General features: G+C 34.0%; 1 long non-coding RNA gene across 1 annotated transcript; it reads left to right on the forward strand.

Annotated features, from left to right (window-relative positions):
- The first annotated feature begins 2,959 nt into the window (after nt 1–2,959).
- LOC128245071 (uncharacterized) lies at nt 2,960–10,598 on the forward strand. The gene is made up of 6 exons (XR_008263049.1): nt 2,960–3,081; nt 4,360–4,563; nt 6,534–6,698; nt 6,902–6,949; nt 8,195–8,498; nt 8,669–10,598. It is a non-coding gene; the product is annotated as an uncharacterized LOC128245071 (long non-coding RNA).
- Nucleotides 10,599–14,229: the final 3,631 nt, after the last annotated feature.

Consider the following 14,229-nt stretch of genomic DNA (forward strand, 5'->3'; position numbering starts at 1 on the left):
TGTTTGAGTATGAAATTGTAAATCTAATAATACATAATATACATTAATAAAACATTATTTTCTTATATAGTTTTGACATTTTAACATTTACACTCAATGCAAAAGAAATAAAAAGTGAGTCGGTTTCATTAAAGGGACTGTACACCAGATTGACACTTAAGAAGTTTTCTTCTGCAACGAATCTCAGGGCATTTATTTTGTTTGCAATAATTGACAGGACCAGCTCATTTCCATGAACCCAAAGGGTATTGCACATATTAATTGCTAGAGCCAATGATGGAATATCACTTTGTTTATTTAAGGGGCTGCTGATCTTTTGGTTAATTCTCATCTTGGAGGACTCCTTTGAGAGCTTGTGGATGCAGTTATCTGCACAGCCGAGTTATCTCTTTAGGAGCCTTCCTCTGATGTTTGAAACATAATTATCTTTCTATAGATAGCGTTTTATTACTATTTCGGGAATGTAACGTATACCAGTGACATTTGGATTTTGGAATTATACAGCTATCTGGTTGAAATTTGGCCAGTTGACAGTGCTTAACCGAAGGATATTGATGTTTGAGTATGAAATTGTAAATCTAATAATACATAATATAAATTAATAGTACATTATTTTCTTATATTGTTTTGACATTTTAACATTTACACTCATGGCAAAAGAAATAAAAATTGAGTCGGTTTCTTAAAGGGACTGTACACCAGATTGGCACTAAAGAAGTTTTCTTCTGCAACGAATCTCAGGGCAGTTATTTTGTTCCAATAATTGATAGGACCAGCTCATTTCCATGAACCCAAAGGGTATTGCACATATTAATTGCTAGAGCCACTGATGGAATATCACTTTGTTTATTTAAGGGGCTGCTGATCTTTTGGTTAATCCTCATCTTGGAGGACTCCTTTGAGAGCTTGTGGATGCAGTTATCTGCACAGCCGAGTTATCTCTTTAGGAGCCTTCCTCTGATGTTTGAAACATAATTATCTTTCTATAGATAGCGTTTTTTTTTATTTACTCATAAATAAATATCAATCCTTGCAAACAAATAAGAAACTGTAATAATATTACTTTGATTGAAGAGTAAATGGTCTTTTAATGATAACGTTCCTTTTATCTATAATCTATAATGATATAATATAATATTTACATTGCTGCAGGGTGGCTCTCTTTCTTGTTAAACTTGTACGAAAAGATTTGAAAGTTTTTAAAGTTTCCAATATGGTCGAAAAGTTGTGAAAGCTGGCGTCTGCTGCGCGGTCTTGAATTTATACTTTCCCGCGCCTTGATACTTGGTGATGAGGTCATGGCAATCATTTGCACCAAAACCAATCAGAAACCCGGAAAATCCAAAATGGCCAATCTCATCCAATCAGGAGCCGTGCGGAAAATCCGTAGATTGTAGTCCTCCGTCACATCAAAACTAGTGCCACGTACGGAATCCGGACGAAATCCCTATGATACGTACTCCGGTCACGTAAGCGTGATCCACCGTGACGTTAACAACTTAAAGTATGGTTTAACGTAACCTTGTATTACAGAGGTAAAGCATTTTACCTATAAAGCATGTTTTATAGGTAAATAGATTATTTCAAGTAAAAGAAAACAAACTGTTTTACTTCCGTGTTTCAATTACAACGTGAAATTACTAAATGGAATGACATAATGAAGAGAGTTTAACGTAAGTACATTAAACTATAACCATGAGCTATTGTAAAGCCACTGACCGGTGTATGCAACACAACTATTTATAGTATTATTGCAGGTACGGGGAAAAGTAATGTATTTTCTCGGCCAATGAAAGTTACTGTTGACAACAAACGCAGGCAGTATTTTAATATACTAGCTGGATAAATCATGTTGAATATTATAATATTCAAGAAGAGTTTGGCAAATATGCATAGCCAACTACATTACAATATTAATTATAGGTGATGCCGTACAATAATGCCAAGAGTAATTTCTTGAGTAACTCACAGCACAACCCTCTTGATTATGATTTTAGGAGCCTTCCTCTGGGTATGAAATTAGTCCAAATAATTGTACGTTGACGGATTTTTTTAGATTTTTGATATTGCAAATCCTTCAGGGATTGGAAGAATCCCGTATAACACGTCTATTATTTTAGACTAGGTATGAAACATATTAATCGATTGAAAAGCAAATGTTTAAATTGAGTGTATCATAAAGCCATATAATGTACGTGCATGATACAGTGAATAATAAAAATTAAAGTATATAAATAACTTAAATAACTATCAACTGTAAGTGACAAGTCTGACAGTACAATTGTGTGTTTAAGTAATGTTTTTCTGTATATGTATGTTATTCTTTGTTAAAATGCTTGTAGATGGCTTTAATATTCAATGGCGAGGGAGAAAACAAGATCTGAAGGTAACAGTTGGAGAATAATTAAAGCAGACCTTACCCTCAAAAGAAGGTTTGTGAAGGATTGTTTTTGTTCAGAAAGAAATATATCAATAAGGAAATCATGCTGTTTTTGTAGTCTAATAGTTTTAAAGCAGTATTGTTACTCATGTAAAAAAACAAAAACATTTGTGATGAGTAACATTTTTATGTAGCAGGTAATTAAAATGCAGGCTTTGTTGATTGAATGTTTGCATTTATGTGTTTTGTTGCATGTTTCTAGCCGTTGCCCAGAGCCATAAAACGGGCTTTGACTGCTGGGCATGTCCTTGTCAACATATCCACCAATCTGTATACGGTAAATCCCTGTGATCGTGTGGACTAGCCGGCTGTTTTCTTGACTTAACCAGCATTGGTGCGAACCCCACTATAAACAAAGTCCTTTTTTATGCTTTAACTATATTTGTTCTGCAATTTTGATATGATAGAGTAAAATAATGATAAATAAGTGTTTTTAGATTCAAAACTTATTTTTGGTCCAAAATCATGAGCGAGTCACTTTAAGCTGTGAGGATAATAAAGTATGCATGAGAATGTTTAAATGGATTAAAAATGATGCATTTTGATACTAGTGATAAAATAATTTACATGAAATTAAATTTTACTGCAGTTTTAGTGACGACTCAGACGACAGAATACATTTGGATCTGACTGGAAGAAAGGTATCATCAATCCAGCAAATTGAGTCTGTGTTAGAAAGTGAAAATAAGAGGATTCCAAAAACACTATATCTTTTATTTTCAAATAAGTCTTTGTACACTTAGTGTCTCTTCATTTCATGATAAATTCATATTGCAGATTATTATCACTTTAATCAGTTTATTGATTTTAAAATCACAAAAAATAAACCCATGCAAATGTGAATAAAGTATATAATATAATAAATAATATGAATTAAAATTATATTATTTTATTTAAACAAGAGTTGGAAATTTTTTGGCAGGCATGAAGTGAAAAGCAATGAATTGAGTTTAAGAAATGTTGTAAATTCCAGTTACATTAAATATTACGTGCCATTTTACGGTCAGATTTTTGAAAAATTCCTGTTCCAAAATTCAGGTTTATTTAAATATTACGTTCACTTTTACGGTCAGATTCCGTCCGTTTGGCACACGTAAATTCTATCTTAATTTTACGTACGGAAATTTTTAAGCACATAATTTTATAAACGTAAACGTAAATCGTTCTTTATTTTTCTTAATTCTGGCCGTAATTTCCATGATTCCGTACGTAAAATTAAAAGTTTTAATTACGTATGTTTTACGGTTGGAAAATTTCGTACAGGTTATTGATCATGCGTAAACAATGATAAATGGGTTTTCACACCTTATCAAATTTCCTTTTAACTGTTTTAACTGGGACCAGCTTAAAGATCTTGACTCCTCGACTTATTTAGGTTTCGCTGTAGCGTCAGTATATTTTATATGAAAATAGAAAGAAAAATGTTTTGACCAGTGAAGCTCTGACCTCGAGAATCCACCTGTTTGAACGACCACAGTTTTACTGTAATCTGTAATTCAAAGATATGAAGCATTCTCAATAGCTGTTTGTGTTTGTTATGACATAAAAAATGTTCATATAAAGATGCGCATATGAAACTTGGTTTGAATTCAATGTTTATCATGAAAAAAATTAAACAATTGAAGTAAGTTACAATAATATGCCTTTTTCTCTCAGTCAACAACAATAACCGTTGTCAGATTAGTGCAGTAGTTAGCACACTTGCTTCCCACCCAGGCGACTGATATCATTCCCAGTCTGGGTGCATGTGAGTTTGGTTTGTTGTTGCCAAATTGGTCAAGTTCTGTGGGTATTCCGGTTACTCCCACAACACAAGACCACACTCTTGTACAACAACTTTCCATAGAGAGTGAAAGATTATTGTGTTTAAAATTTAACATTTATATAACATAATAACTACTGTATATGATTTTTTTCAGACTCCAATGGCCTGTGAAAGCCACTGGTGGTCTTAACTCCTCTGCTATTACGATCATCTGACCCCTGTCCAGTCTTTCCAATGGTACCCAGCTCTTCTACAAGACATTTCCCACCCTCAGTTACCCGCTTCTGAGACCGATGATCCTGGATATGGCTACACCCTCTTCCCACAGAGGCCATCCAAAATAATGTGGATTTCACTGGTTTGTCTTTTTGAAAGAAAAAAAAGATTTTCATCTTGGTTTTTTACTAGGTTTCCTTAGGAAATCCTGTTATTTAATATTTGGCTGGGCATGAGGGCGGCAACAACAATTCATGTTTGTACTGTAACATTCAGGGATTTTAAAACCAAACTTGGCACAAATGTTCTCCATAACCAGATAGTGTCTTGTACAGGACCAATGTCTGTACATGCAAAAGGCTATGGTCACTCTAAGAAGTAATTGGTAAAAACGACTTGTCGTTCGTATTCGGGCTGTAACTAGAGATATTTAAAGATCTGATGGCACAAATATTCTCCATGACAAGACAGTGTGTCTTGTACAAGATACCATTTCTATTTATCAAAGGTCATGGTCACTTATAAAGCTCTGGAGAAAATGCCTTTTTTTGCTTTGACTTGCATAGAAAATCCATGTGTATTGACTTGTCTGAGTTGTTATTTGGCCATGCATTGGGAAAATTTAATATAACAAGTTGGCACAAAGGTTCACCATGACTTCACTTATGTACATAGGTTGAAAGTCAAGGAAGATCATTGCAAAAAATCTTTATATTTTTTGTGACAATCTGGATAGGTGCCAACACTAGGGTATTATAAATTTAATAAAAGGATTTTTTATTAGCCCTTTATACTTCAATATTTCACATGTGTTTGCCTATAAATATAATGCAGAAAAGAATAGACACGAGAATAAAACTCATTGAATAAGAATTTAATTTTCTTTCATGCTTTACGATGAAATATGGGGTTTTAACAGTGAAATAACAACAGTGAAAATATCAATTTGATATTTTCACTGCAAAATAAGGAGTGAAAATATCAACTTTCAGAACTACTTTTAAATTCCTTTGTTGTTACATGTACTTGCCTTGATCAAAACAGAACATTGGACTTCAGTAAATTATGTCAAAAAGTGTTAAAAAGAAAGAAATATTTTATAAATTTAAATAAATATATAATTGGAAATTAACAACTTACCGTTTATTAGCGGTTATCCCGTTTATCAAACATTTTACTGATCTTTGAAGCTGAATGTTCGAACATTTGCTTTCATACCAAACAAATTACAGACAAAAACAACTGTTCGAACATAAATAAAATTGTATATCCTCGTTCAAATGTATTTTGAACTGTTAACCGTTGTAGTACGTAAAATGAGCTTCCTGGAGAATTCACACAATTTACAGATAGATCCGATATTTTTTACCCCACCCACACCTCAAAATGTGTCAACAAACTAGCGTGGCATTTACTCTTTATCTGGAAAACAAACATTTTAAATCGAAGCAGACTGGTCTCTGACAGTAAGATGACTGAATATTAACTTACTATAAAAACACGCGTACATGCAGTCTTAAACTAAGAAGAATGGTTAAAATCCAATGAGTAACCACATTTGTTTTGCTAACACATTTGACCTTCCAAATTTTCATTCTTTAAATAGCGGCGTAGTAATTTGGTTTTGTATTCATGCCCATCTTAAAATAAAAAGTGTTTTCATTATTTTTTGGAACCTATGTGCACTAATAATACTTCATTGTTTACTGTTCATAAAGCTTTGCAATAAAAAACGAGCAAATATTCAGCTATAAGCATGAATAGTAGAGAACTATTTCTCAGCAAACCGAAAGTAGAAAAGTTGACAGCTATAACTATGCATGAGGGGCGCCCCACGGGTAGCGGCGTAAAGCCCACCCTTTTCAAAAAAGGGGGTAATTCAGAAATAAATAAAAAAAACAAATAAAACTCCGAATATAAGCATAAAAGAAACAGAAAATTTGTTTATTTCAGTGTAAGATCGTATTTAATTTCACTCGTGATCATAAAAAAACTACATTTTCACTCGTGGCTTCGCCACTCGTGAAAATATGATTTTCTATGACACTCGTGAAATAAAATACGATCTTACACTGAAATAAACAAATATCCTCTATATCTTCAAACTTTAAGCCCAGATCTCACTGTCCCGGTTCTGGTCCCACAAACTACCCAGGATACAGGGTTGATCTGGAACGAATCATCAGCCAACAACTCCAGCCTTGTGTAGGTCTTCAACTGAGCATAAATCACCATCACCGATGCAGCATCGGCATAAAAAAAAAACCAAGTAATAAGGTAATAATGATTAATAAGCTGTTGGAATTTCAATCATTGAATTGGTTTACTGGTATTGCGAATACAGTTCACAAACAAAGTACAAGAATGTTAAGCAGACTGATTTTTTTTTTTAGCAGACTGATTTTTTTTTTAAACTGATCATTCAATTTGGCAATAAAAACTGTCTTGCCTAATAGATAACATTGAAATTTGTATTTCAGCAGCCGAGGTGATGAACTGTGTGTGGAGAGAAGCAAGTTGTTACTGAGGTAAACGTGCTTTTAATTACTCTTGCACTATACCTGTCTTAATGTTATTGATATTTTTTTTCCCATTTAAAAACTAAAAATGAGAGTTATCCTCTGTCTTTTTGTGTTGTGTACAAATTTACTTTTTTATGCCCTCAAAGGGCGCCATATAGTAACCAGACCGTATGTCAATCAGACAATATGTCCTCTTGGTTTTCAATCAAACACTTGTGAACACTTACAACCAAGGACCTCAAAGGAGACAGATTGGTCATGACCGCAGCCTATGAACCCTAACCATTGGATTGAAGGTCAAGGTTGGGGTGACAAGTTGGTTAAAACCAGCAGATGAACCCTGATTTTTTATGTCAGATGTTGGAAGGTCAAGGTTGTGGTGACAGATTGGTCATGGATAAACAATGAATATTTTAGGTCAGTTGATTGAAGGTCAAGGTTGCGTTGACAGATTGGTCCTGACCAGCAGATAACCCTAAAATTGTTGAGGTCAATTGATTGAAAGTCAAGATTCTGGTGGCCTTGAACTGAAAAACCGTTTGCGATAAATAACTGAAGAGTGCTGGAGCCCTGGGACCTAAAAATTATAAGCAGGTTGGTCATCAGACCAGCAGTTTTTTCAAAGTTTAAGGTCAATAACTAATGAACACTTTAGCGTAGGAAACTCATAATTAGTAGACAGTTTGAACAATACTGGCATATGACCCCTATTGATAATAAAGACCAGGATTTCAATATGGTTTACACGATAAAGCCATTTACCTTTATCATTCCCTTAAAAGTTATCAATGCTTGTTATTTTGTTTCTTCATTCTGTTTCTAGATTTTCAAAAAAAAATTGGATCCTGACAAAAGATTCTCAGAGTGCTCACAAACATTCATGTTCAATAATGCCTTCATTTAAAAGTACAACAGACTTGAGTTCATTTTCCCTCATCTTTGTGTTCATACTTGTTAAAAATGTTGGCAAATAATAGTTTTAACTGCATTGAAAGATTGTCATTTAAAATGTTACAGGCTGTCCGTCCATATAGGCCCAAACACAAATGGCTATATGTCTAATGTGGCAATTTGTGGGGCATTTGTCACATTAGTGTGATAGTTCCAGTTTACTTCATAGGTATATTTTAGTGTAGTCATTAACATTACCATGTACAAGTATTTCATCTATTGTTTTGGCAGTACTTAATTGTGAATGGTTGTGAGCTCTTCATTTCAAATTCTATACAACTTAATGTTTGCGTAATCCAGGATGAAGTTGTCTCAGTGGTACCAGAAGATGTCCAGCCCCAATAAAATAGCATCCAGGGACTAGAAGTGGAAACCACCCCCTGCAGTAGACAAAGTGGAACAACCTGCTGTTGAAAATGAGGAGATATATGGAGCCTCTTTGAAAGTTTTAACCCGTCTTTGTCATTATTATGAAAAATTGAAAAATGGTTAAATATATTCAAAAGAATCTTGGTATGGTGAAATGGAATGGATCTCATGTACGGGATAATAACACTGTTTAAAGCCCAGCCCTCAATGGATCCAGTTCATTGTACTTTTGTTGGTCAGTGAACAATTTGTTTAACAGTTTATTTCTCTTGGCATTCTTACTTTTATGTTGTGTATGTTAACCTATAGTTTAGTTTACATTACTTCAATAATCATATCATTATTGGATAGATTAACCAGATGTTGTGTTTCATATGACATATTACATGTTTGTTCTTTTTTCAGAGAGTTGAGAAGGCACACGGATGTATATACCTGTAGAAATCATTCAACCCTGACCTCAGAAAGGTCATGGCCAATATACACCCTCTGGCAATGAAGTGCTATTCAGGCGGAACGCTGCACTGGCCAAGAGCATGGTGTGTCTCAAGGATGGATACATGAGGAAGGACATTAGTGTGGATGAATGGCAACTAGATCGGATACATGAGGAAGGACAGTAGTGTAGATGAATTGCAACTAGATTGGATACAGGAGGATGGACAGTAGTGTGAATGAATGGCAACTAGATTGGATACATGAGGAAGGACAGTAGTGTGGATGAATGGCAACTAGATTGGATACATGAGGAAGGACAGTAGTGTGAATGAATGCAACTAGATTGGATACATGAGGAAGGACAGTAGTGTGGATGAATGGCAACTAGATTGGATACAGGAGGAAGGACAGTAGTGTGGATGAATGGCAACTAGATTGGATACATGAGGAAGGACAGTAGTGTGGATGAATGGCAACTAGATTGGATACAGGAGGAAGGACAGTAGTGTGGATGAATGGCAACTAGATTGGATACATGAGGAAGGACAGTAGTTTGGATGAATGGCAACTAGATTGGATACATGAGGAAGGACAGTAGTGTGGATGAATGCAACTAGATTGGATACAGGAGGAACGACAGTAGTGTGGATGAATGGCAACTAGATTGGATACAGGAGGATGGACAGTAGTGTGGATGAATGGCAACTATATTGGATACAGGAGGAAGGACAGTAGTGTGGATGAATGGCAACTAGATTGGATACAGGAGGAAGGACAGTAGTGTGGATGAATGGCAACTAGATTGGATACAGGAGGAAGGACAGTAGTGTGGATGAATGGCAACTAGATTTGATACAGGAGGATGGACAGTAGTGTGGATGAATGGCAACTAGATCGGATACATGAGGAAGGACAGTAGTGTGGATGAATGGCAACTAGATTGGATACATGAGGAAGGACAGTAGTGTGGATGAATGGCAGCAAGGTGGGAACAGTATTCTGTATCAGGGAGAAGACAGACATTGACTACACTGTCAGTCAGCATCAGCTGAGGTTGATTTGTTTGTAGACATTTTCAACACACAGGCACCACCTTATGAGACATTAGTTGTTAACTGAATTGTACATTTGTGCACTCGTCCATTCATTTGTTTCACCATTCATTAGTTTAAGTGATAGTGAATCACCAATTCATTTCATTTCTTCTCTCATTAACTCATTTAATCTTACTTTCCTTAATTAGCCAGTCAACATTTCATTCATTGAGGACCTGAACACTATGTATCTATGTATTAGCCTGAGTTTCATAATAGTGAAAAATAAAACTTTAAGAAGATTATATTTTTATTACATGTATAAAACAAGAGGTGTCACAGAGACAGTCCGCTTGACCATTCCACCGCTTTTCAGTGTAAGGATTGAACATGTTTAGCAAGACAGGGATCACTGTAAAGTTATATTAGATTTCAATGCAAAACATGATGTACATGAGATATTAACATAAATGTGGTTACATGCAAATTTTTAACCAGAATTTCTAAGTCCAATTATAAAGGTCCATTATTTGCATTAAATTAAAACTAGAGTTATCTAACTTAGTCAATTAGGTAGGTTGGACGGTTGAGTACTATTGTATAAAATCTTAATGCAATACATCAAGTTGTTACTGAGATATTAACCTATGTGCAAAACCTTAACCAGAATTTCTTAGTCAAATAATAAAGGCCCATTACATTATATTTAAAAAATTGTTATCTAACTTCATGAATATAGAAGGTTAGATACATGTAATATTTTAGTTTAATTGTTTTCTAGAAATGCCTTTTAATATATATTTTTATTGTACAATTTTTGATGTAAACTATATATTATTTAAATCTTATAGTTTTATATGTCACCTTTAATGTACACCCTTTAATTTCTTGTCTAATTGGTTATATACAACAAATCATCTTGCCTCTTTTTTCCTTTTTTAAGTGCCTTAAATTTTTACAAAATCTTATTATTTTTCATTTGTATATGCTCTATAAATCTGGTCAATTTTAAGGTTGATTTTTTTTATTTATAGTAAACTGTTAAGGCTTTATAACAGTGTTTGCATGCAATTTCCATAGGATTTACAAAACTATAGGCATATATCATATTTTAGCATACTTTGTTAAAAAAATCAATACTGGTTGCCTTAGGATAATACCTTGTTATGTGCCAAAATTAAGCTTTGTCATAATTTTTAACAACATTCACTGCAATTATTATATTGCAAAACAAAAAAAAAAAACATCTTAATTAAAAAAACATCTCTCAGTTTAAATGCTTCAATTTTGTTTCAATCATCACAAATTTTGAAAGCTTGTGTGCTTAATCATCTTCCAATGTCAATCATTAATACTGTGTTCAGCATGACCTTTCAAGCAGTGAAATTCAATGTTCCTTAAGTATCAATAAATTCCACCATGATCTTTTAATATGTTTATATAGCAATGCACAGCAGATAATTGTAAAATTGTAAAGTATAGATATATGAAAAGATTAACAACTTGCTCAATATTTCATTACCAAATGATATTTTTCATAGATCATTATAACTCATATCCATCTAAAGGTACCACTTGGTTACACCATTAAAGGTGATCTACATGTTCACTTACTCAATAATAAACATTTAAATTACATCTTCTGTTTAATGTTGTATATCTGTATTTAATTGACACACAGACTTTGCATTTAACTAGTGTTTACATTTACGTGTACATCAGGCCCATTACACATAGCCTCAATTTTCACACCCCAACAAATGAAATAACCCCGATAAGCATACTTTGAAGGAGATACATTGAAGTGGTCGATCCGTTGCAATTTTACTTGTTCATAGCATACTGAGTGGAAGTGCAGTATCTAATAAATATAACTTTGAATAAACTGCAAACAATAGTTAAGCACAATGACAGAACCATAACTGTTTTCAACATTATGAGTGAATTATTGCTTTTGCTTCTATGGAGCACAATATAAATCTACTGAATGAAAATCCTTTAACTGAATACAACGGTAAAGCAAAATGAGAGAAAGTATGGTTAACAAGATCAATAATTATTTAAAGCACAATGAGGGAAAGTGCATTGTATAAGATCCATAACTACTTAAAGCACAATGAGGGAAAGTGCATTGTACAAGATCCATAACTACTTAAAGCACAATGAGGGAAAGTGCATTGTTCAAGATCCATAACTACTTAAAGCACAATTAGAGAAAATGCATTGTACAAGATCCATAACTACTTAAAGCACAACGAGGGAAAGTGCATTGTACAAGATCCATAACTACTTAAAGAAAAATGAGAGAAAGTGCATTGTACAAGATCCATAACTACTTAAAGCATAATGAGAGAAAGTGCATTGTACAAGATCCATAACTACTTAAAGCACAATGAGGAAAAGTGCAGTGTACAAGATCCATAACTACTTAAAGCACAATGAGAGAAAGTGCATTGTACAAGATCAATAATTACTTAAAACATAATGAGGGAAAGTGCATTGAACAAGATCCATAACTACTTAAAGCACAATGAGGGAAAGTGCATTGTACAAGATCCATAACTACTTAAAGCACAATATGAGAAAGTATGGTGTACAAGATCCATAACTACTTAAAGCACAATGAAAGAAAGTATTGTATACAAGATCCATAACTACTTAAAGCACAATGAAAGAAAGTATTGTGTACAAGATCCATAACTACTTAAAGCACAATGAAAGAAAGTATTGTGTACAAGATCCATAACTACTTAAAAGCACAATGAGGTAAAGTATGTTGTACAAGATCCATAACTACTTAAAGCACAATGAGAGAAAGTGCATTGTACAAGATCCATAACTACTTAAAGCAATATGAGGGAAAGTGCATTGTACAAGATCCATAACTACTTAAAGCACAATGAGAGAAAGTGCATTGTACAAGATCCATAACTACTTAAAGCACAATGAGGGAAAGTGCATTGTACAAGATCCATAACTACTTAAAGCACAATGAGGGAAAGTGCATTGTACAAGATCCATAACTACTTAAAGCACAATGAGAGAAAGTATGGTGTACAAGATCCATAACTACTTAAAGCACAATGAGGGAAAGTGCATTGTTCAAGATCCATAACTACTTAAAGCAAAATGAGAGAAAATGCATTGTACATTCCATTCCTACTTAAAGCACAATGAGAGAAAGTGCATTGTACAAGATCCATTCCTACTTAAAGCACAATGAGAGAAAGTGCAGTATACCAGATCCATAACTACTTAAAGCACAATGAGAGAAAGTATGGTGTACAAGATCCATAACTACTTAAAGCACAATGAGAGAAAGTATGGTGTACAAGATCCATAACTACTTAAAGAAAAATGAGAGGAAGTATGGTGTACAAGATCCATAACTACTTAAAGCACAATGAGGGGAAGTATGGTGTACAAGATCAATAACTACTTAAACCACAATTAGGGAATGTGCAGTGTACAAGTTCCATAACTACTTAAAGCACAATGAGAGAAAGTGCATTGTACAAGATCCATAACTACTTAAAGCACAATAAGGGAAATGCATTGTACAAGATCCATAACTACTTAAAGCACAATGAGAGAAAGTATGGTGTACAAGATCCATAACTACTTAAAGCACAATGAGAGGAAGTATGGTGTACAAGATCCATAACTACTTAAAGCACAATGAGGGGAAGTATGGTGTACAAGATCCATAACTACTTAAAGCACAATGAGGGAAAGTGCATTGTTCAAGATCCATAACTACTTAAAGCACAATTAGGGAAAGTGCAGTGTACAAGATCCATATCTACTTAAAGCACAATTAGGGAAAGTGCAGTGTACAAGATCCATATCTACTTAAAGCACAATGAGAGAATGTGCAGTGTACAAGATCCATAACTACTTAAAACATACAAATCCTTGTCTGAAACATAATTTGTAATTTAATGACACGAGATGCAATGGTAAAGAATAGTGAAAAGAAATGCTGTGTAGAAGAACCATAACTCTTCAGCTATTTACATACTTATTGCACTTTGTTATTTTTCCTTATCAGGAGCACAATTGAATACTACTGCATGGAATTAAACTACACTTAATAGAATGGTAAAACAGAATGGAAGGAAACTCCAGTGTACAAGAACCATTACTATTTCTCAGCGTATTACATTATTACATACTGAGTTATTGCCCTTCGTTACTTAATTATGTCAGTAGCTGATCTATTTTACTTGAGTTTATACTTTGATGAAACAAAATACAAGCAATGGTTAAGCATGATAAATGAAAATGCAGTTTTCGGTAAGGGTCTCTTTTTGTATTGATACTTTGCTATTTCTCTGTCAAGACGGCATTCGGTGTATTCGTCACTTATTTAACAGGTTTTGGGGTACATGTAACAGTAATTTTCGTTTACATGAAGACCTATTTAACATTCATTTCGTTATGGACAACGCAAAACAAATGCACACCTGCAAGATAACAAGTGAGGGCACCGTC

This window comes from Mya arenaria, chromosome 8 (assembly GCF_026914265.1).
Source record: "Mya arenaria isolate MELC-2E11 chromosome 8, ASM2691426v1".
Classification (NCBI taxonomy): domain Eukaryota; kingdom Metazoa; phylum Mollusca; class Bivalvia; order Myida; family Myidae; genus Mya; species Mya arenaria.